A 20,851-nucleotide genomic window follows, 5' to 3' on the forward strand; every position below is an offset into this window, starting at 1 on the left:
AATAGGATGTTAATTAGAGCTGCAAGCCAACACTGTGCTTAAAGAATACACTCTACTCACTTTTGCTTATTTCTGGTTCTGGGGTAATTTTCCATCATATTGGTGGAGATACGTTAAATTTCTTGCAGGGCTAGCTGGTGTTTAACTGAGTGTAATTTTGACATTTCTATAATACCACGTGACTGCAAAATGTGTTCCTCAAGCTTCTTTTCTTACCAGCAACCCTCTAAATAGACCAGCTAGTGGAGATACCTGGGAGGTCACTGGTAATTTACTATTCAGGATCCACATCCATGGTTATAGGGTTAGTTTTCAAAGGTGGTTTGGAGAGTGGGACAACCATGTCCTGGTTTTATTAAAGAGAGATAGGCAAGCATGGGTGAGTTAGCTTGACTCCAAAAACCACTGAATTTGAGATCTCCATTTTTGGATAAACTCAGTCACATGCAGCTTCGGGCACATATAAATGGATTATGTGTCTATGTATATATATTAACATATATATATGCATTAACATATATTTTTTAGAATAAGACAAACTGGTATTTTTACTCAGATGTGTTGTCTCTGGTGTTTGAGATCAAGTATCATAACCGTTATAATGGCTCTGGGTATGACAGATGGTGTTCATGAACTTTTCATAGCTAGAAACCAAAATTTTTCAAATGGGAAAATTCTGAATGTAGGGTATGGAATGAACAAAGACAACTCAAATGAGAATAGACAGGAGTTGCTTACTCACTTTGCTATATCAAGGCAGTCAGTCTCCATCACTTGTACTTGGCAGAGACTCAAAGGTAGACAGGAGAGTATAAAAGATTTATGGTGGAAAAAAGGGCTAACTAGAAATGGGGCATTTCATGTGATTGGTTTGAGGGAAATTATTTAGCTTTCTCTAGTTGACTTAGAACTTAGGGCAAAAATCAGGGAAGCCGGAAGTCATTGACTGAGTTCTGATCCTTCTGGGCTAATTGAGGCAGATGTCGCGGGTCAGAGTTGGATTACACTTATAGTTTGGCCATTGTCAGTTGGATATTTGGTCTCCCAGCCTCCCTTCCTGTCAACCTTTGGTAATTTTCTCACTTGTGAGAGGTTGACCAATTGAGGGATGGCTAGAGATCTAGATCTTCACCAACTAGGGATTGTTCAGTCACCTCTATGGTCAACTGTACCAAAAGATCTTCAATTCACGAAGAGGTATTAGACTTCTCAGAAAGATTTGGCACCAAATGTCTGCAATATCCAGTTAAACTTACAAATCCCCTCCATTGTCTTTTTAAATGGGTATAGGATGTGTTTGGAATGTCTTTTGTCTATTAGGAGAGAGTGTTTTTCCTTTTTTAATTAGATCATACTCTGAATAATGAGGTTTTTTTTTTTTTTATAATTGTGACATCTTTTGAAAGTTTATGCCTCTTTTTTGCTATGGCTGAGAGCAAGTGAGCTTTTCCACAGGCTTCCTTTTTCTCTGAATAAAGTATGACATCATCTATATTTTGTAGCATAACTTAATCGAAAGGGAAATTTAGATCTTTTAAACCTTGAGCAAGGACCTGTTCCTATAGTTTCAGGGTTTCTCTGTTTCCATAATTCAATTATGGATATACACACATACTTCTTTTTTTAAATGCAGGCTGAAACTTTGTTTGTCATTCAACACCAGGGACCCCATCCTGCCTGCCCTTCTGGGATGTTTCAGGAGAGAAGATGTTCCTGGACTCCAGCTGCAGGTCTCTGTCCACCTCTAAGAGGCAGAGGCAGGGACTGGTAGAGGAATGGGTGGTACTTGGAGTCGCCGGCCATAGCCTTGAACCCTTCTTCAGTGGCGATATGGAACACTTCCAAGGGCTGCCTGTGCTAGAAGGAAATGCTTAAGCCACACTCCTCTCAGCCCCAGGTGCCCTGCTCCAGGGTATTGAACAACCACCATGAATTGGTCCAGGTGGGGACTGAAATGCAGGGCAGCCTCAACATTCTGCTCCTCACCACAGAATAGGTTCACATGGAACCCACCAGCTTTGTTCAGGACAACATGACAAACTCTCATCACAATGCCCACTAGGATGCCCTTGGGCAGCGAGGTCCTGTGGGGCACATTAGAGTTCCCTGCTTTGGCTGGACAGTGAGGTAGACAATGGTGGCGTCCATTCAATTTTTTTAAAAAATATTTTATTTATTTATTCATGAGAGACACAGAGAGAAAGGCAGAGACATAGGCAGAGAAAGAAGCAGGCTCCCTGCAAGGAGCCTGATGTGGGACTCGATCCCAAACCCTGGGATCAGGTACTGAGCCAAAGGCAGATGCTCAACCACTGAGCCACCCATGCATCCCCGTCCATTCAATTTTTTAATAGAAACACTTCAGGCTTGGTTTTAGGAGACCTTAACCTCGTTTTGGAGCCTTTTTCTGACTCTTAGGTTTATTGTCAAAAAAGGGATTTTGTAAGTTTCTTTCTGAGTTGATCCAACCAACGTTTGCTATCCAGAATTTAGTGTCTAAGGTACTGTTCAACATGTAGGTGTACATACATGCCAGGTAACCCTGGGTTCAATGTGCCCGAAAGCCATCAGTCTTGTTGGGGTTTAGGGAAATCTTGGACTCTGGGAAGAAGGGGAAAAAGTCCATAGAGGGCAGAACCAGAATCAGAGGATAAGAGGAAAAGAAAGAGCTGGCTATAAGCAGGCAACTGGAGGACAAAGAGGGAGAGGATTTACTAGGGAAATGAGTCCAGTTTGTTTTTGCTTAAATTTGTTACATTGCTCCTTGTTTTTGGTCAAGGACTCTGCCAGTAAATTTTTTATTCAGAATTTCATTTAGGTCTGTGCATACCAATCAAAACATGCTGCTTGTTAGACCTGAGAAACCATACTCCGTCTCTTTTCTCCGGTGCCTTTCAAATGGTGTTGTTCACATCAGATGTTCCCCAGCATAGCCAATGAAGGCCCATTATGCCGTTTTGAAAGATATATGCAAGAGTTAGGGCTGCAATGAGAGAATATGTAGTAAGATATTCCCGAAAGGAGGTTTTGGCTTAGAGGAGTCCATAAGAGCTGGCAGTGGTCAATAGAGATGTGACGTTCCTGCATGAAATATTTCAGGTCTCTAACCTGAAGGTTGACCTTTAACTGTAGAGCCACTAACCTGTACCCCCAACCCTCTGCCCTATCCCCACCCCTGCAGGATAAAACCAGAGGAAACACTGGATGAAAGGCAAGCTTACAAGACCAAAAGTCAAGACAGAAGGGGAAATTCCTGGGTTTTGGTGACCCTCTACAGACTTTGTCCAAATGGACACTTATCCAGTAAGAACAGGAAATTCATGATTCTGTGAAGTCAGCTGGAGCAATAGGCTTACAGGGTCTGGGCCTATATTTTCACCTGTGATTCTCCTTCTTACAACAAACACTTCTGAGCAGTACAACCCAAAGCAGAAGCATAAAACACAGCAAAATGGATGCAAAAAAGTGATCTGATTCCACTAAGAATGCTCAACAAATGGAAACCAATAACAAGGTCTATCAAGGAGAGGATAAATAGCCAGGGAACTCAATACAAAGACAGCTGATTTCAGAACCAGTGCTGACTTACCATGTGGGTCAATTCTTCACGGGCCAAGAGCAGCAAGTTAGCAGGGGCTTCCATGGATAATGCAACTGGTGAAAGGCTGGGGTCCATGGCAATAGGCAGTGCATATCACACCTAGCTGGGGCTCCCAGTAAAACTATGGAAATAAATGATACTGCCCAAATAAGAATTTTGAAAGACTATACTTATTCAGAGCTTGCTATGGGTGGGGTTGGGAGGTGGGGGTCAGCCACCATTGCTTGCTTTTGGCAGAGACTCCAAAGCAAGGAAGCTTATAACGGAAGGGGGGAAAAAGGAGGTGGTAGGCCTCAGCTAGACTCTGATGAGAGGTTGTTGGCATGGGAAAGTGAGAAGGACTAGTTAGAAGTGGGGCATCAGACATGATTGATTTGGGAAATGTACCTGGCTTTCTCTGGATGGTCTTGAGTTGGAAGCTGGGCAATCATTTAGAGGAAGCTGGCAGTCCCTGACCAAGTCCTGATCATTTGGGGCTAATTGCTGCGGAGGTTGTGAGCAGAGTTGTATTGTCATATATGGTCTGACATTGTCCATTTGTATGTTCAGTCTCTCAAGGAGAGCAGTGATTTTTTTAAAATTTAATCTAAAACATCTTCATTGAACTGATTAGTTGGAGCAGGTCTTACGCTTCATCAGAGGTAAAACTTCGGATGGATTTCTCTAGTCCCTGCTCAACATGTTCCATGGGGCCATTGGTCTGGGGATTTCTTTGGAGACACTTTCATTTTTATAGCCTATTTCTGGTTCTCATTTCCTTTCCTCTCATCCTGCTGTGTGACCTAGTGCCCTGAAACCAACATATGGCTACAGCATGTTGCCCTCGTCTTGCCCGCCCAGAAGTGTTCCATTATTCCAAAAAGGCTGTTAGAAAGTCTTTGAAGTCCAAGGCTTTTCCTTTTGTTATTCTTTTAAATTGTCAATAATACGAACACAGTCATCTACACACAGAGGGTGATCAATAAGTGATTCTGAGTCATTTAAAAATGTGCCTCTGATTCACCAAAGCCCAGAGCTCAGAGAGAAACTGGCTCATTAAAATGGTATCACACCAGGTCATCCTTATTATCTTCCCCCCAAATTATTAAATGTACATGTTACTGAGCAGGGTGCTTTGCAGATTACTTAAAAAGCAAAGGAAATCTATTTTTGATTGTGAGAAAATCTTTGAGAACCGGAGACATAGTCAGTTTCAAACTGCTTTTGCACCTGAGCAGAATTCTAAGTTACTCTTTCCCGGGGAGGAAGAGAGAATTAGCTTGCTCATTATCAAGGCTCCTGGCAGTCTTGGCCCTACAGGTTTAGGTTGACCCTGTAACTCACAAATTGCCTGCTGGTGAGGCAGTTAATGAATAAAGAACTGAGTAAAGGCTCTGAGGTTAAAAATTATCGAGAAGAGTTCGATATGGTTCAAATAGGAAGACAAATACTCCACATCTACATTTTTAGCCGTGGTTCTCTGCAATTATTGAATGTAGTTCTATTTCTATTCTATAGGATATCTGACTTGCTCACACTTTGTCGGTGGCAGTTAACGACTAGTTGCTACCCAGCTCTGTTCTTTACAGTAAATATTATATCAGCATGAAAGTGAGCTTTTTTTTTCTGAATGAATTTTCGATGCCCTCAAGAACAGCTTTTCTGTGTGGAAAAGGCCATTGAGAGGTTTACCTAGGTTTCTTTTTAAATGACTATTTTATTCACTTGATTCTTTCTTAAGCTTTTAATTTACCTGGTACCCTGAATTCTTTTTTAAAGTTTAGCAAATTAAAAGAAAAAGTTTAGTAAATTTTTATAATTACTTTTAAGGGGGATTTTATTTATTTTTTATTTTTTAAATATTTTTTTATTGGAGTTCAATTTGCCAACATATGGTATAACACCCAGTGCTCATCCTATCAAGTGCCCCCCTCAGTGCCTGTCACCCAGTCACCCCCACCCACTTCCTTTTCCACCACCTCAAGGAGGATTTTAGAAACTTGTTAAATTCCCTTAAACATCTCAACTTGTTAACTTTCCTTTTATGTTTATGTATTTATTTATTTTATATGTATATTTTTATTGGAATTCGATTTGCCAACATATAGTATATAACACCCAGTGCTCATCCCGTCAAGTGCCCCCCTCAGTGCCTGTCACCCAGTCACCCCCTCCCCCCCACCCACCTCCCCTTCCACTATCCCTTGTTCATTTCCCAGAGTTAAGAGTCTCTTATGTTTTGTCACCCTCTGATATTTCCCACTCATTTTCTCCATTTTCTCTCCTTTCGCCTTTAATCCCTTTTGCTATTTTTTATATTCCCCGTATGAGTGAAACCATATAATGATTGTCCTTCCCCGATTGACTTACTTTACTCAGCATAATACCCTCCAGTTCCATCCACGTCGAAGCAAATGGTGGGTATTTGTCATTTCTGACAGCTGAGTAATATTCCATTGTATATATAGACCACATCTTCTTTATCCTTTTATGTTTAATATTTCACATTAAAATGTTTAATTTTCTTTTTGACAATACAATCATCTAACTTAAACAATCTTCTTGACTACTTAACTCTGATGGTTTCATAAACTAAACTTATAAATACATTATCATAAAATTTTCAAGAATGTACATAAATTTAGTAAGAATTGAATTTAACATCACAAACCTAAATCGACTACCCAGATATATTTTAGGAAATGGAATCACAAGGCTGATAAGCAAACATTATGAAAAACTATAGCTTATCATAGTAGCAAATATGCAGGATTACTTAACACAAAATATTAACACCATGGATTTTAGTTTCTTAAGGTTTTTATACATACTTCTTATTCTTCCTGGGTGAAAAGATGCTTCATCAGTGAAGAGATACTTATGTCATACCAAAATTTTTTGGAAATGCTTTCTGAATAAGATGAAGTTCTAGAATGGTTCTTTCTCAACCTCTATTGTTCTTTTTTATTGCAGTAGAAAACGTATGACATAAAATTTACCATCTTCACCATTTCCACACGTACATTACAGAAGTGTTAAGTTTACTCACATTGTCATGCAACCAATCTCTGCAACTTTTTCATTTTGAAAAAGTTAAAACACTGTGTCCATTAAACAATTCCCCATTCCTCCTCTTCCCCAACCACTGCCAACCACAATTCTATTTTCTCTTGCAATGGATTTGATTGCTTTAGATGCTTCATATAAGCAGCATAGTATACAGTGTTTGTCTTTGTGTGACTGGCTTATTTCACTTAGCATAATGTCTTCAGGGTTCATCCATAGTGTAATGTGTGTCAGCATTTCCTTCCTTTTTCAGACAGAATTATTCTAAAATGATTCTTAATGACAACAGTGACAGACTTAGTCTTAGTTATAACCACTATATCTTTAAAGGAGGATGGAGAAGAGTTTCACAGGGTTCATGTCCATGAATTTAAGTCACAAATAAGTCACAGATTTCCTAATATAGATGTAAGTTGCTGATTCTGTCCTCAGTTAAGATCTTTCCACTTGGATGCTTCTTGGATTTTAATACCCTGAACTTTCTCAAAATAATATTTTAGGCTGGTTTTTATGTGGGGGAAAATATATATGTATGTCCCCAAATCTCAGTGCAATATATTTATATTTTTATTAAAATGATGAGGGGGAAAAAGCCTTGCGTTGAGATCCAAATACAATTGACAGAATGACAGGGTTCACGTAAAAGCCTTGACAAGTGTAACATAATGCCAATAAAAGAGATGTGACTCTAAGGATGTCCATGGTGTAAAGAGAGGCATTGCGGGCATTACTGAATATGATACCACATTTAATTATAATAACTACAATCCTAATAATAGAATCTGTTACTCATATGCATTCTTTCCTGTATTTTAAGAAATTGATTGGAGGCATTGACTTGATGGCTAACATATTAAAGGTTTTCAATTTAAATAATTGGGCATAGCTTTCTGTTAACAATTGTGTATTTAAGTGCTGATTGTCAGGAACAGTTTACTGACATGGCTCAGGATGTGGCTGAGCTTGTCTTCTAAAAGTGTGCAGACCTGCTAGGATGGTTGTCCCTTGCTTTATAATATCAGTTGGATTTTCATTTCTTTGTCTGCTAAGGTATTTAAATATCTTCCTGTCCACCTTTGAAAATTTTTGACCTGACCATATCTTGTGTTCTTTTCATGTTCTATCTTCTAGGACTATAGTTTTCATAAATATTAAAGGATTTTTATAAAATAAACTTTGAAAACCAGGCATCCCCACAGCTTTGTCTGGTTTCTGTACTCTTGACTTTTAAGATCTTTCTACTGACACTTAAGACATGCAGTATGATCATTTTCTATATAGATCTGTATTGCACACCTATGTCTGCCTCTTAATCTGGTTTATTAAACTAAAAAGTTCTTTTTGGATGGGTTATAGAAAAGTTTTAATATTTACTGAGTCATGTTTTAATAAATGTAAGTAGTGAAATGTGTATATAAGGTTCCAATTCAAACTGCTTCACTGAATTACAATTGATAAACACATTTTTGCTTTAGTCCAAAACTATGGAATAGGTCCTATTATGAAGTAACCGGACTGATTGTGTCATCTGTAATCTTATTTTTTAATTTACCAGGCATGTTACAAGTAAAATGTCCAAACTGTTTGCTTTACAAAAGGGTCATAAGGGCAAGCTGCTAATTTTTCTAAGCCTTAATTTTTATGGAAATAACTGCAAAATATTAAAGTCAGAAGAAATTGTTACTAGCCTTAGAAGTTCGGTGAATTTTTGCTAGTTACAAATGGGAGCAGGTTAAGGAAGGATAGGCCAGTGTACTCAGGAAGCCTGAAAAAATCTGAGATCCAAACCATGGTGAAACTTCTTTTGACTTTAATGTATTAACAACCAGTATCACTTTTGCCAGAAAATGGAAACAGAAATATTACCAGATCAATGGAAGATAATACTATTCTAAATAAAGGATATGTTCTAAGGAAACAGAAGAAAATTATTCCTCTGATTTTTATGTAGGAAATTATCTATAAATCAGTGATGCCTAGTGGAATACCCCTGGGCAAGCTATAGCAGAGGTCACAGAACAGAAAGGTTCCGAGAACTCTGACTCCTGTGCCATCATGACACAACTGTTTGTTTCAGAGAACTCTGGTCCAAGGAGATAAGACTATAAATCAGTAAATTTTACTATTTGTTCGGGGAATTTATGCAAACCAATTTTGTCTAGGCAAATACTTGTCTTATACTTAGATAAACAACTCTCCTATTAGAACAGTAGGTAGCTGGCTTGGGCAAACAGCTTGCTTACCCTTCAACAGTTTACTCATTAAAGCACCTTGCCGTGTCCACCAATACTAAATTATTGTGTCAAAACTGTCACAATCAGTTACCTGCCATGAAAGATTTGCTTTAAATCTCATATACCCAGCCACCTAAACCCTACATATCCTGTTTGTTGAAATCTCCCTTCTGAGACACTGCTGAGACTTTGAAGGTGGTACTCTCCCTTATTACAGCAAGTCTAATAAACTTAGCTTTGCTTGTTCAACATGCTTTTCTGATGTTCTTTTGGGGAATTGATATTCACATTCCTGGAGACAATGAGAAGATCTGATGGAGAGTCCTGACATGACCCATGGCCCTCAGCTCTAAAATGACATATACCCTTGAGACTTGAATTTCATGTTCAGGGTTCTCTCCAGCTGTAGTGGTCAGGTAGGTCCTGCAATGGTGCTCTAGTCCAACGGATTTATGTGTAGTCCTCTCTAAAATGGTTTGTGTCCTGGGAATGAGGATTCCTCTTAGGAATCCTTTGGTTATCTGGTCAGATTTGAAAACTCTTATAACTGGAGGGAAAGCTGGTTTGTTATCAATAACACAATGTCTTAGTTCTTTTTTTCTTTTTTCTTTTTTCTTTTTTTTTTTTTTGTCCTTGACACTTTTTGTTGTGAGTCCATACAAGAAGGTTTGGATGGGAAAAGATGAACATAGCTTCAATAGTCTATCTCTCAATCCACCCCAGAGGGCTGACAGGTTCGGAAGGTCCCCAAAAAACCAGCATCCTTATTGGACCCATTTTGCTGTGGGCCACTTATTCAAGCCTAGTAAGACCTTTCTTCAGTCTTGCCTTTATTTCTCTAATAATTACTTAATTTAGTTTCTTTTGCTTGGAGCCTGAAGTCTCACAGCTGTGAGACTGGCTCGTCAGCCAGATTCTTACAAGCGATGCAAGAATCTTGGGGTCTTCCTTCTTTCACACCCTGGGCCACACCTGTGCTGCCTTCACACTTCACTTTAGGTGCATATTTCTCTAACTGGCCTAATTTCACCAAGGAGAATTTAGAGATGCTCTGGCCACTTTGGGATATTTCTGACATGGACCAGATAAGTCATTTAAGGGACAATTTAGAACAAATAAGAAGAAAACCTTGGGAGGAGATTCTCTGACTTGTTTGTTTAAATGAGAGATCACCTTTCATCTTAAGAGATTACCTTCTCTGAATTTCCTATTTTGGTTATTAGTAAGTATAAAATTTTTAATAGTATGGTTTGATGGACTCACTAGAGACCTTAGTTATTGTTTCAATAAGCTGTAATGCTTTTTCTCTGGTGTGTAAATGCGTAAAAATAGGGTTTCTTTCATCCAACTCTTCTCTTTCTGTGTAGAGTTTAGGTCATTAGTCTTTTACAATGAAATTTTATAACTGCTTTAAGCTGGCTTCCTCTTGCTTCTTTCCCTCTTCCTTTCCCTTTATTTTTTTTTACCTTTGGAAATTTGGAAATAAATCCGTTCATGCACATGCTTTGTCATTATGTATAAATTCTAGGAATAAGTAGAGTCGATATAAAGTGAAGACTTTCCCAAAAGGGGGAGGGTAGGGGAAATATTAGATTGTTTGTCCTTCTTTTGTATTTTTTCTCTTGCCAAGAGTGAAACTCAGAAAAAAAGTAAACTGTGAATTCAAGCTATAGACATAGTTCCTAGCTAGAAAGGAAAATTCAACACTGGAAACTTTTGGCAAAACTCCAGTCTTTAAATTTTTTGATACTTTAGTACAGAGATTTATTTATATTTGAAAAATCAGGAAAAGATATTCTTTTTAAATAGACAGTTCTTTGGACAAACTAGAGTAATTGTAGTTTAAAATCAACAATGTCTTGTTACTAATTTTATCAACATGTAAAAATCTTTAGCATAATATTTTAGTTAGTACAAGATGAGTTTAATTTTCATCATTTAAATATTTAAGGTTTCTTACATTACTTCCATGGATCCAGTAAGTAATCTTTGTCTCCACACATTTTTTTAGGATTAAAAAAATAAATAAAACTATGTTTAAATGAAAAGGTAATGATAGATATCTTTTTTTTTTGATAGATATCTTTTGAAAGAGCTTAATCTTTTAAATTGTTATTATCTGGCTCAAAATGTCAATAGTGCCAAAGTGGAGAAACCCCAAATGATGAATCTAGACTTATTTGTCCAAGATTTTACCTTGATAATGTGGATTTGGATTCTTATATAAAAGTACTTCTGAACCAAGTTCCTCTTGAAAGAATTTTTTTAAGACTGACATATAAAATATTAAAATTTAATTTCTTTAATTTCTAGAAATTCTGGGACTATTAGATATATTGTATTATTGTAACTTATTAACTTGTATAAACCAATCAGGACAGAGCTCTTTTCTTTTGTAAGACCTTGCAATCTAATTTAATACCCTCTAGACACGAAAAAACTTGAAATCACCTGCAAAAAAGCTAAAGACTTTCCTCAATCTCAAAAACACAGAAAGGGCTTGTAGCTTTAGGTCTATAATCTCAGGTAAAAGTAAACACAGAACATGAAAACTCCACAGTTCAGATATCAAAAGGCTAGTCTCCTTTCCAATGAACAGAAAAATGTTTTCTTAGTTGATGAGTTCACAAATAGTCAAACAGAAAAACAAGTCAGATTCTCTGTTGTCTCTTACCTGACAAAGAATAGATCTCCCTTGCAGATTGCTAAATGACAAGACCATACAGATTACCAGTCATTGTTGCAATCAACTAGGAAACATTTATTGGTTACACATAAATTAAATTCATGTACACACAAGGTGCTCAACTGACTGCACAGTCAAGACAGCCTACTACACCATTCCTCCTTGCTCTTGGTTCTAGAAAGCAACCGACAGACTTGACCAAGCACCAAAAATAAAACAAAACTCAAGAAGGGGAGAAAAGAAAGAGAAAGAAAGAAGAAGAAAGAAAGAAGAAAGAAAGAAAGAAAGAAAGAAAGAAAGAAAGAAAGAAAGAAAGAAAGAAGAAAGAAAGAAAGAAAGAAAGAAAGAAAGAAAGAAAGAAAGGAGAAAGAAAGAAAGAAAGAAAAAAGAAGAAAGAAAGAAAGAAAGAAAGAAAGAAAGAAAGAAAGAAAGAAAGAAAGAAAGAAAGAAACAACTTGTAGAAACTGTAAGTCAAGTCAACAAAGATAAGTTTCCGCAGTTGATTGGGAAACCCAACAGGAGTCAAGAAAAAACATGCCTGGGCTTAACAGCTCATTGAGTTAACTTCTTGGACAATGCCATTCTATTGAATCTAGCAGATATGTCCACTTTGGTATTTCAGTGGATGACCTACCAACATGTTAAAGTACAATGTTCAAAGAATTGAAACACAGTTCTCATATGAATATAGAATGAACACAAGTCAAATATTTTATTCATTTTTAAATTTTATTCTGTTTTTTTGAAGTAATCTCCACATTCAACGTGGAGTTCGAACTCATGACCCTGTGATTAAGAGTCATGTGGTTTACCCACTGAGCCAGCCATGCACCCCTTTTATCCAATTTTTTAAATTATAAAGTACCTGACAAGAACTATGAGAGTTTTGATATTTTACTCTATTTGAAAGCGAAAAAGTTACCTGCAGTGGATTCAGGGATGCTAGAAGAAGACATAAGACACCTGGGTAAAAACCAAAAAGAAATTTATTATTTACGGCTTTGCAAGCAGCATGAGCATAAGCATATTTGATGCCAGTTCTTCAAACCACAATTTCTATACAGTGATATGAAAAAGGACAGATAATACCTGCACATGTAGTGGGATTGGATTCTAGGAGAGAAACTCTGAGCTTAGGTAATATGCATTAAGCATGCCTGACCCCCCAGCTCAGGAGGGAGACCTATCTCTACCTTCTGAGACTGTAAGTAAAATTGTGTTTTCGTCTAGAAGCAAATAGATGTATCTTCCAAGGCTGTTTGCTGTATAAACATTCTTGGAAAGATAATTCACAGCAAAGGCAGTTAGTTACCTCTACACAGATATGTAAGAGACCCAGAGAATTGTCTCCTAACATTAGCAATTAAAACATTGAAGCTAATTCAAAAAACATTTTGAAAAACAATCTATTTATAGGCATTTGAGTAAAGTAATGTTAGAATAAAATTGCGAGGCTAGATTTAAACAGGTTTATCCACAGTAAGAAACAAAAATACAATACAGTTTTGGAAGTCAAGTTTTCTATCATGCAGATATCTTCATGATAAGATAAGATAATATGAATTTCACAGTGTCAGGGCTCTAATCATATAGTAAAAAAGAATAATTAAACACAGATAAGAGTGCCAGTTTAATTTTATTAAGGAATTAAATAATCCTCATTTTTTAAATTAAATAATCATCCAGTAGAACATTGAAAATATATCTGTACTCTCTTGGCTTTATTTCCAAATTTTGGATAATTTTTCATAAACTATGAACATAATATAATTTGATGTCCTTGCATGGATACTGAGAATATACTTACTTTCATACTATACTATATATACTTTATATATACTATATGTACTATACTTCTTTGCACAGTAAACATCTTTGCATCCTTCAAAATCTTACCTAAAGCTGTTAGCAAAACTAATGTCCATAGCTGTCATGGTAATAATATTCAGAGTAAAATAGAAGATTATCTAGAACATCAAGATACCCAATTTTCTTTGATAGGTTGCTCATATCCCAGAAGACAAACAGCATGTCTCCTATCCAGGGATTTATCAACTGTATGAATATTTTTACTTTCTAAATTTTTTTTGCTTTATAAATTTTCTCTATTGTTGGTCATTTTCAATTTCATTTATTTCTGCTCTCACCTTTCCTGTTTCTTTTGTTTGATTTGCTTTGGATTTAATTTTTGTTTTAAGGCTTCTGAGGTAGAAACTTAGATCAATATTGTCAGATGTTTCTGCATGTCTAATATAAACATTTAGAACAATAAATTCCCCTCTACACATTGCTCTCATTGTATCTTACATATTTTGTTACTTTCGTTTTTTCTTTTTTTTAGAGTAGGCTACGTGCCCAGAGTGGAGCCCAACACAGGGTTGAACTCAAGCTCTGAGACCAAGACCTGAGCTGAGATCAAGAGTTGGACACTTAACTGACTGAGCCACCCAAGTGCCCCATATAACTTGCATATTTTGATATGAAGTCTTTTCATTATGATTTAGTAGTAAAATATTTTAGGTTTTTATTGTGATTTCTTCTCTGATCCAGGGTTTATTTGGAAGTAGAATTTCCAAATACTCAGAGAGTTCCTAGATATGTCTTATTAGTATATCCTGCCTTTAATCAACCTTGTTGAGGTGAAATTTTTGTACCAAAAACTGCACTCAATTAAAGTATACAATTTGATGAGTTTTAACAGATATACAACTCTCATGATATCACTGCGAATCAAGATACTGAATTTTTCAACCAACCCTCAAATTTCCTCATGCTCCTTTGCAACTTATTACCTCCCTGCAATAGATGGGTAAAATGATTTAAAAGGTCTATTACATAGACAATTTAAAAAAACTTAGTGTAGCATATTAATATCATATCACGTAGACCTCAAAACAAGGAAATATTAACCAGGATAAAGAAAGATAAATGGTGATCATCCAAATTAAACACGGAAACATCTAACAGACCATACTATGGGTCATACAAGAAACCTCAAAAATTTAAGAAAAAATGAAATGATACAAAATGAAAGAGAAATACAATCTTTGACAATCAGAAGAAGTAGCCTAGCATGTTTTGTGAGGAAAAACAGATTTGTTGTAAAGCTCAGTTTGTTCCATAATAGTAAAGAACATAATGAAGGATAAAACTAGAATGTGTATAGCAAGTTATAGTAAGATTTGAGGAAAGTGAATTTAATTTGCCATGCTTTGTAATATCTGAGTCTTAAAGAAAGCAGACAAAATATGTTAAAATTTTGGCAAAATTTACTTTATTTTCATGTGTTTATTTATAAAGATATGTTATATCTTTTACTAAATTAATGCAATACTAGAATTTTATTTTCTTCCTGTGAAAATACAAATTGACCTTGGAATATTTGGTCTGCTTTTAACAAGAGTAATAAAAGATTATTCATTACCTTCTGTGTAATCTGAAAATTTAGCAAAAATTCTGTATGTCACTCGAATAATTTCTTATAATTTGTACTCTCCTTATTATATTCTTGAGAATTTCAAAAAAAGGACATTTTTTTCAGAACAGCTAAAGTTCCTGACAATTTTGTGACCTTCTTCTATTTTTATTATATATTGTTGTCACTTTGATTTATGTGTAAAAAGCTTTAACTTATCATTGCTCGCAGGTAATTGTGCTCCTGTCTCAATCAAATGACCAAATCTTTTATTATAATTCTTTATAATAATTTCTTTATTCTTTATTTTGCTTCCTTGAGATCAGGTTAGGAGCTTATATTCAAGAATATAAAATCTTTAGGATGCCTTTTTCATTTTTTTTTTATTGTGGTGAAATATACAAAACATAAAATGTACCATCATAACCATTTTTAAGTGTGCAGTTCTGTAGCATTAAGCACAGTAAGTACTTTGACATTGTGCAGCCATCACCACCATCCATCTCTGGAACTTTTTCATCTTCCCCACCTGAAACTGCATACCCGTCAAACAATATCTCCTCATTCCTCCCTCCCCTGCAGCTCCTGGCAACCAACCACAATTCTATTCTCTGTCTTAATGAATTTGACTACCTTAAATAGTTCATGTAAGTGGAATTATGTAGCAGTTGTCATACTGTGACTGGTTTATCTCACAGTGTCTTCAAGGTTCATCCATGTGGAGCATGTGTCAGAATTTTCTTGCTTTTTAAGACTAAATAATATTCCACCTTATATACATTCCATGTTTTGTTTATCCTTCTCATCCTTCAATAGACACACGTGGATTGCTTTCACTAATGCTGCTATGAACATCAGTATACAAATACCTTTTCAAGACCATGCTTTGAAGTCTTCAGGGTGTATACTGAGAAGTGGAATTGCTGGATCATATGGTATTTATTTATTTAGGAATCACCATACCAGTCTTCATAGTGGCTGCATCATTTTATAATTGCTCTAGGAACATCAAGTGTTCCACTTTCTCCACATCCTTGCCAATACTTGTTACTTTCCGTTTTTTGAAAACAACTATACTAATAGTTGTGAAATGATATCTCATTGTAGTTTTAATTTGCCTTTTTCTCCAATGATTAGTGATTAGTGTCTTGTGCTTTTTGGACATTTGTATATTTTCTTTAGAGAATTGTCAATTCAATTCCTTTGCCCATTTTTTTTTCCTTTGCCCATTTTTAAATCTGGGTATTTTCTCTGTTGAATAGGAGTTCTTTATGTATTTCCATGTATTAAGCCCTAATTAGATATATGATCTACAAATATTTCCTCCCATTTCATGGGTTTCCTTTTCACTCTGCTGAAAGTGTGTTTTGATGCACAAAAGTTTTAAATTTTGAATAGTCCAATTTAGTTTTTATTTTGTTGTCCACACTTTTGTTATCATATCCAAGAAACCATTGTGCCAAACCCAGTGCCATGAAGCTTTTTCCATATGTTTTTTTTTAAGAGTTTTGGTTCACTTTAACTTAATCTCTTGTATATGGTATAATGTTAGACTCCAACTTCATTCTTTGTATGTGAATATTTGCTGAAAAAATATGGAACCCTTTACAAACTTGTATGCCTTACTTGTGCAGAAGCCATGCTTTCTTCTCTTATCATTCCAAATTTGGTGCATGTGCTGCCAAAACAAGCACTAGATGTCTTTTTAAACTAAAATTAAAATTATCTTTGAAATTTCTTGGAGAGCCCCTGGAAAATCACAATGATTTATACATTTACTTTACAAAAAGAGAGATGCCAGAAAGATTTTAGGCTGCCCTGATATAATCTATATTTCTGAATTAGCTTGTCACTATTATAAGAAATTCATGGGGAAAATTGTCAAATGATAGGATAATTTTATACAGATAAAATGTTATTCACATAAAATTTTCTGAGATTGTGCATTATATGAAACGAATTGACAGGCTCAATAGATTTGTTAATGCTTTCATTGTCCATGATATAGTCTTATCTGTGAAAAAAATTTTGATAAAATCCTTATGAAAGAATTATATATTATAGTGTAATGGAAAAGTTTACTGTCTTCAATTTTGATATTGTTCATTACTGTAATAATCTTATCATTTAGTTATACCAAGAAGCAGGCAGTTCTGATTCTTTGATGGTTATCATTCAAAAACTATTCTTCACCAGATCCAGGAGCTATATATATTCTTAAATAGTTCTTCAAGAGAAAAACTTCAAAAACTTAATTTGTAATCCATGTAATGAGAAATGAGAAAACAACTTGTAATCCATATATTGTGACATAATTACTATACCCCAAAGAAATTACTTTATTTGTGGAAAGATCTTCAGAAATAACCTGAAGACACCATTTTGCCTCATCAATGGAAAAAATAATTTTTAAAAAAATTTTTTTCTTTTTAAATTTATTTATTCATGATAGTCACACAGAGAGAGAGAGAGAGAGAGAGAGAGAGAGAGAGAGGCAGAGACACAGGCAGAGGGAGAAGCAGGCTCCATACACCGGGAGCCCGACGTGGGATTCGATCCCAGGTCTCCAGGATCGCGCCCTGGGCCAAAGGCAGGCGCCAAACCACTGCGCCACCCAGGGATCCCGAAAAAATAATTTTTAAACAAACCAGTTCAGTTCTTAAAGAATATGCTAAAATTGCAAGCTCATGAGAGGAGTTTTTGCTCTTTTTGATATATAATATGTAGTTACACACTAATAAATAATTTAACATGTGTAATATATGTTAAAGAACATATATTCAGTTCCAAAATAAACATATTACATTTTAAATATTATTCTTGACAAAGTAGGCTTTGTCTTGTATAATTCAAAGAAAATTAAGCACTTCTGTTTTCTTACTGAATAAGGAGTCTAAAGTTATCTGTATATATTTTTAAAAATATTAGATATTAAAATTTAAAATATTTTAACATTAAAATTTTATTCTTTGCTGATATGCTAATATAAAATATTTTCACGTAAGTTCACTTTATTGTATATCATACAAAAACGGGCAAAACAAATTTTTAAAATGTGGAGAGTTCATAAGTAAAAGATTAGAAAATGTTGGGCTGTGTAATTATGTACTAGTTTATAGATAAGTTTCTTAATGAAAACTAATAATAGGTCTATGTTAGTTAAAACATATTTTGTAATAACTTGATAAAAAGGGAAAAAATTTTAATAGATATATACATAAATTCTAATTGTGTTTAGGCATTCATAAGAATCATCTGTGTTAAAGCACCATTTAAAAATATTGAAGCTGCTCAATTTAAAATTTTTACTGAATTTTTTTATTTGGTTTTTACTAAATTTTAAAACTGTTTTGGGAGAATACTTTGCCATTTTATCCATTTTATAAGGTGGCTAGATAAAATGGACATTTAAAAAAATAAAAAAATAAAATGGACATTTTATTTATTTTTTAAAAAATGGACATTTTAAATAATGCTTACATAGTAACAATTTAACAGTTAAAAATGGAAACATATATAGCCTTTGTAGTTTCAACTTAAATAGGGAGAGGATAAATCCTCTTTCCTTTTCTCTAGTCTGGTTCTCGCAAATTCAAATATTTTGCTAATGGCAAATTTAATACTCCTGAGGCTTTCAAGAATGCTAAACCCTCCTATTCTTTATGACACTTATGCAAGTGTCTGAACCTTTCAAAGATTATTATCTTTAATCATTTTGTGTGCAAAGAAACCTCAGGAAACAGTAGTTTGAGAATACTTTCAACATCACCTTAGGTAATTGTTGGGTATACCTTCACCTTCAGAACTTATTTGTGGACATCTCTTTATTACTTGTCCCTGCATGTGACTTCTAGATTCCATACAGTAGTCTGAGGTGTCATCCTGAATTTTAAGGATTTACATAAGGCATTTTTTTCCTCTTAAATTTGTATATTCAGATTATGTGTGGGATTTCTGGCCTACAGTTTATGCAGCTTATGGTGCCACAAGAATATACAAGAGTGGACACTAAAGTTGGTACCTACCAGAGGAAATACTTAAAAAATAAGAACAACAACAAAACAACTTTTGGACAAAAGACATTTTTGAGAAGTATTCTTTGGAGGAAGAGGAATTTAAGGCATTTTTTAAAAATTTGTGTTTAAATTCCAGTTTGTTAACGTGCAGTGTAATATTAGTTTCAGGTGTACAATATAGTGATCCCACACTTCCATACAATATCCGCTACTCATCACAAGTGCACACCTTAATCCCCATCACCTGTTTCAGGCTCTGAATAGCAAAGAACATTTTGCATATTGATGATGTCCCCTTCTCCATTCCCTACTACCACTAGGCAAACCTAACCTGTTATTGAGCCTAGGATATAAGAAACAACTGAATTGATTACTGTTGATTCTAATATCCCAATAGTATAAGCTCTAGATGATGAACAACAACTTGGTGTTACCTAGCCATGCCTAATGAAATGGAAGAGAAGGAAAAAGAAATATAATTAGGCATCAAACCACTACAAAGCCAGCTGAATTTTGAGTGCAAGAACAATTATATTATTGTGCATATTATACTAAAATATCTTATCAGAAAAAGAATTATCAATGAAACCATATTTCAGAAGCATTTTTGAAATCAGCCTTTTTGTAGTGCTAGTATCTCTTGCTATTTCCAGTGCAACTGTTCCCATCATTGACAACAACTATTATAATCCTGATCCCAAATCTGGGTGTTCATGCATTTATTCAGCAAACATTTATGTATCAGTTAGACTGCTGCTAGAGTGCACTGATGAGATGATAAGGGTCCTGATCAGCAAAAGAAATAGAAACGACAGGTTTAAAATATAATTGAGGTAGAATGTATAGTATATGGAGACTGATTGGAAGAAATATGAAATGGGAGTTTGAGATTTTCAAAGAGCATATAATCATGATTCTCATACAAGAGTAAATTAGATTTTATTTTAGAAAGATTTTATTTCATTTATTAATTAATGAGGAAGTCATCGATGTTACAATTTGATTCAAATGAACTTTAAAGAATCACACATATATAAAGATTAAGTATGTTAAAATTAATTTGCAAATAGTTGCAAAACTGGCTTATTCCATGGGAGGCAGAGAGAAATCAGTTGCATTTACCCCAGATGAAACCCATATGCATGATTTTGGACAGCAATTATTTGCATAGCTATTAGTCATCTATACCTTATAAGAATTGTAAAAGAGCTCAAAGACAATGAGAAGTACAGAGAACCTATAGAATCAGATACAAGTAATGGTATGCTTAGGCAACTATTTAATTTTCCATTGAAGACATCCAGTAATCCTTTTGGCCCATTTCAAAAGACAAAAGGTAAGGAGTTTAATTTTTAAATTTTCAAGTTTATGTTTTTTTCTCAGAGACTTAAAAATAAATACCGACAAGTGCTCTCTATTTCTGGCATCTGGTAATTGGTGTTACTTTTTCAGGGAAGTGATAACAAGGCTCATGGAGTCTTGAGAAGGTTTATTGATCTGAATCTATCAGAAAGAACATGGTAAAACATTGTTGAGAAAATGGGCTCTCGAGTTAGATTGCCAAAGTTCACTTTCTGACTTCATTAATGACTAGCTACTGACTTTGGGCAAGTTATTCACTTTCTCTATAACTCTGTTTCTTCATGCTAAAATGAGAAGAATAACAAGATTTAACTTATAGGACTGTTGAGAGGATTTCATGAGATGGTAAATGTCATGTACCTGACATCTGGTAAGCACTCAGTAAATGCTCTCTATGAGTATCCTGAGTAAAAGGCTCTTAATAGTGCCAGTCTTCTTATAAAGAGTATGTTTGGATGGAAGCTTAAATAAGTTCACAACAGCATTTCCCAG

General features: G+C 35.0%; 1 long non-coding RNA gene and 1 other non-coding gene across 2 annotated transcripts in view; one reads left to right on the forward strand and one right to left on the reverse strand.

Moving 5' to 3' along the window:
* LOC144288895 (uncharacterized) overlaps nucleotides 1-20,851 on the forward strand; it is a 58,595-nt gene that overhangs the window by 21,078 nt on the left and 16,666 nt on the right. The gene's annotated exons all lie outside the window — the stretch shown is intronic.
* LOC144289277 (U6 spliceosomal RNA) lies at nucleotides 16,571-16,675 on the reverse strand. The gene has a single exon (XR_013357253.1). It is a non-coding gene; the product is annotated as a U6 spliceosomal RNA (small nuclear RNA).

The sequence above is a fragment of the Canis aureus genome, chromosome 18 (assembly GCF_053574225.1).
Source record: "Canis aureus isolate CA01 chromosome 18, VMU_Caureus_v.1.0, whole genome shotgun sequence".
NCBI classification, from domain to species: Eukaryota; Metazoa; Chordata; class Mammalia; order Carnivora; family Canidae; genus Canis; species Canis aureus.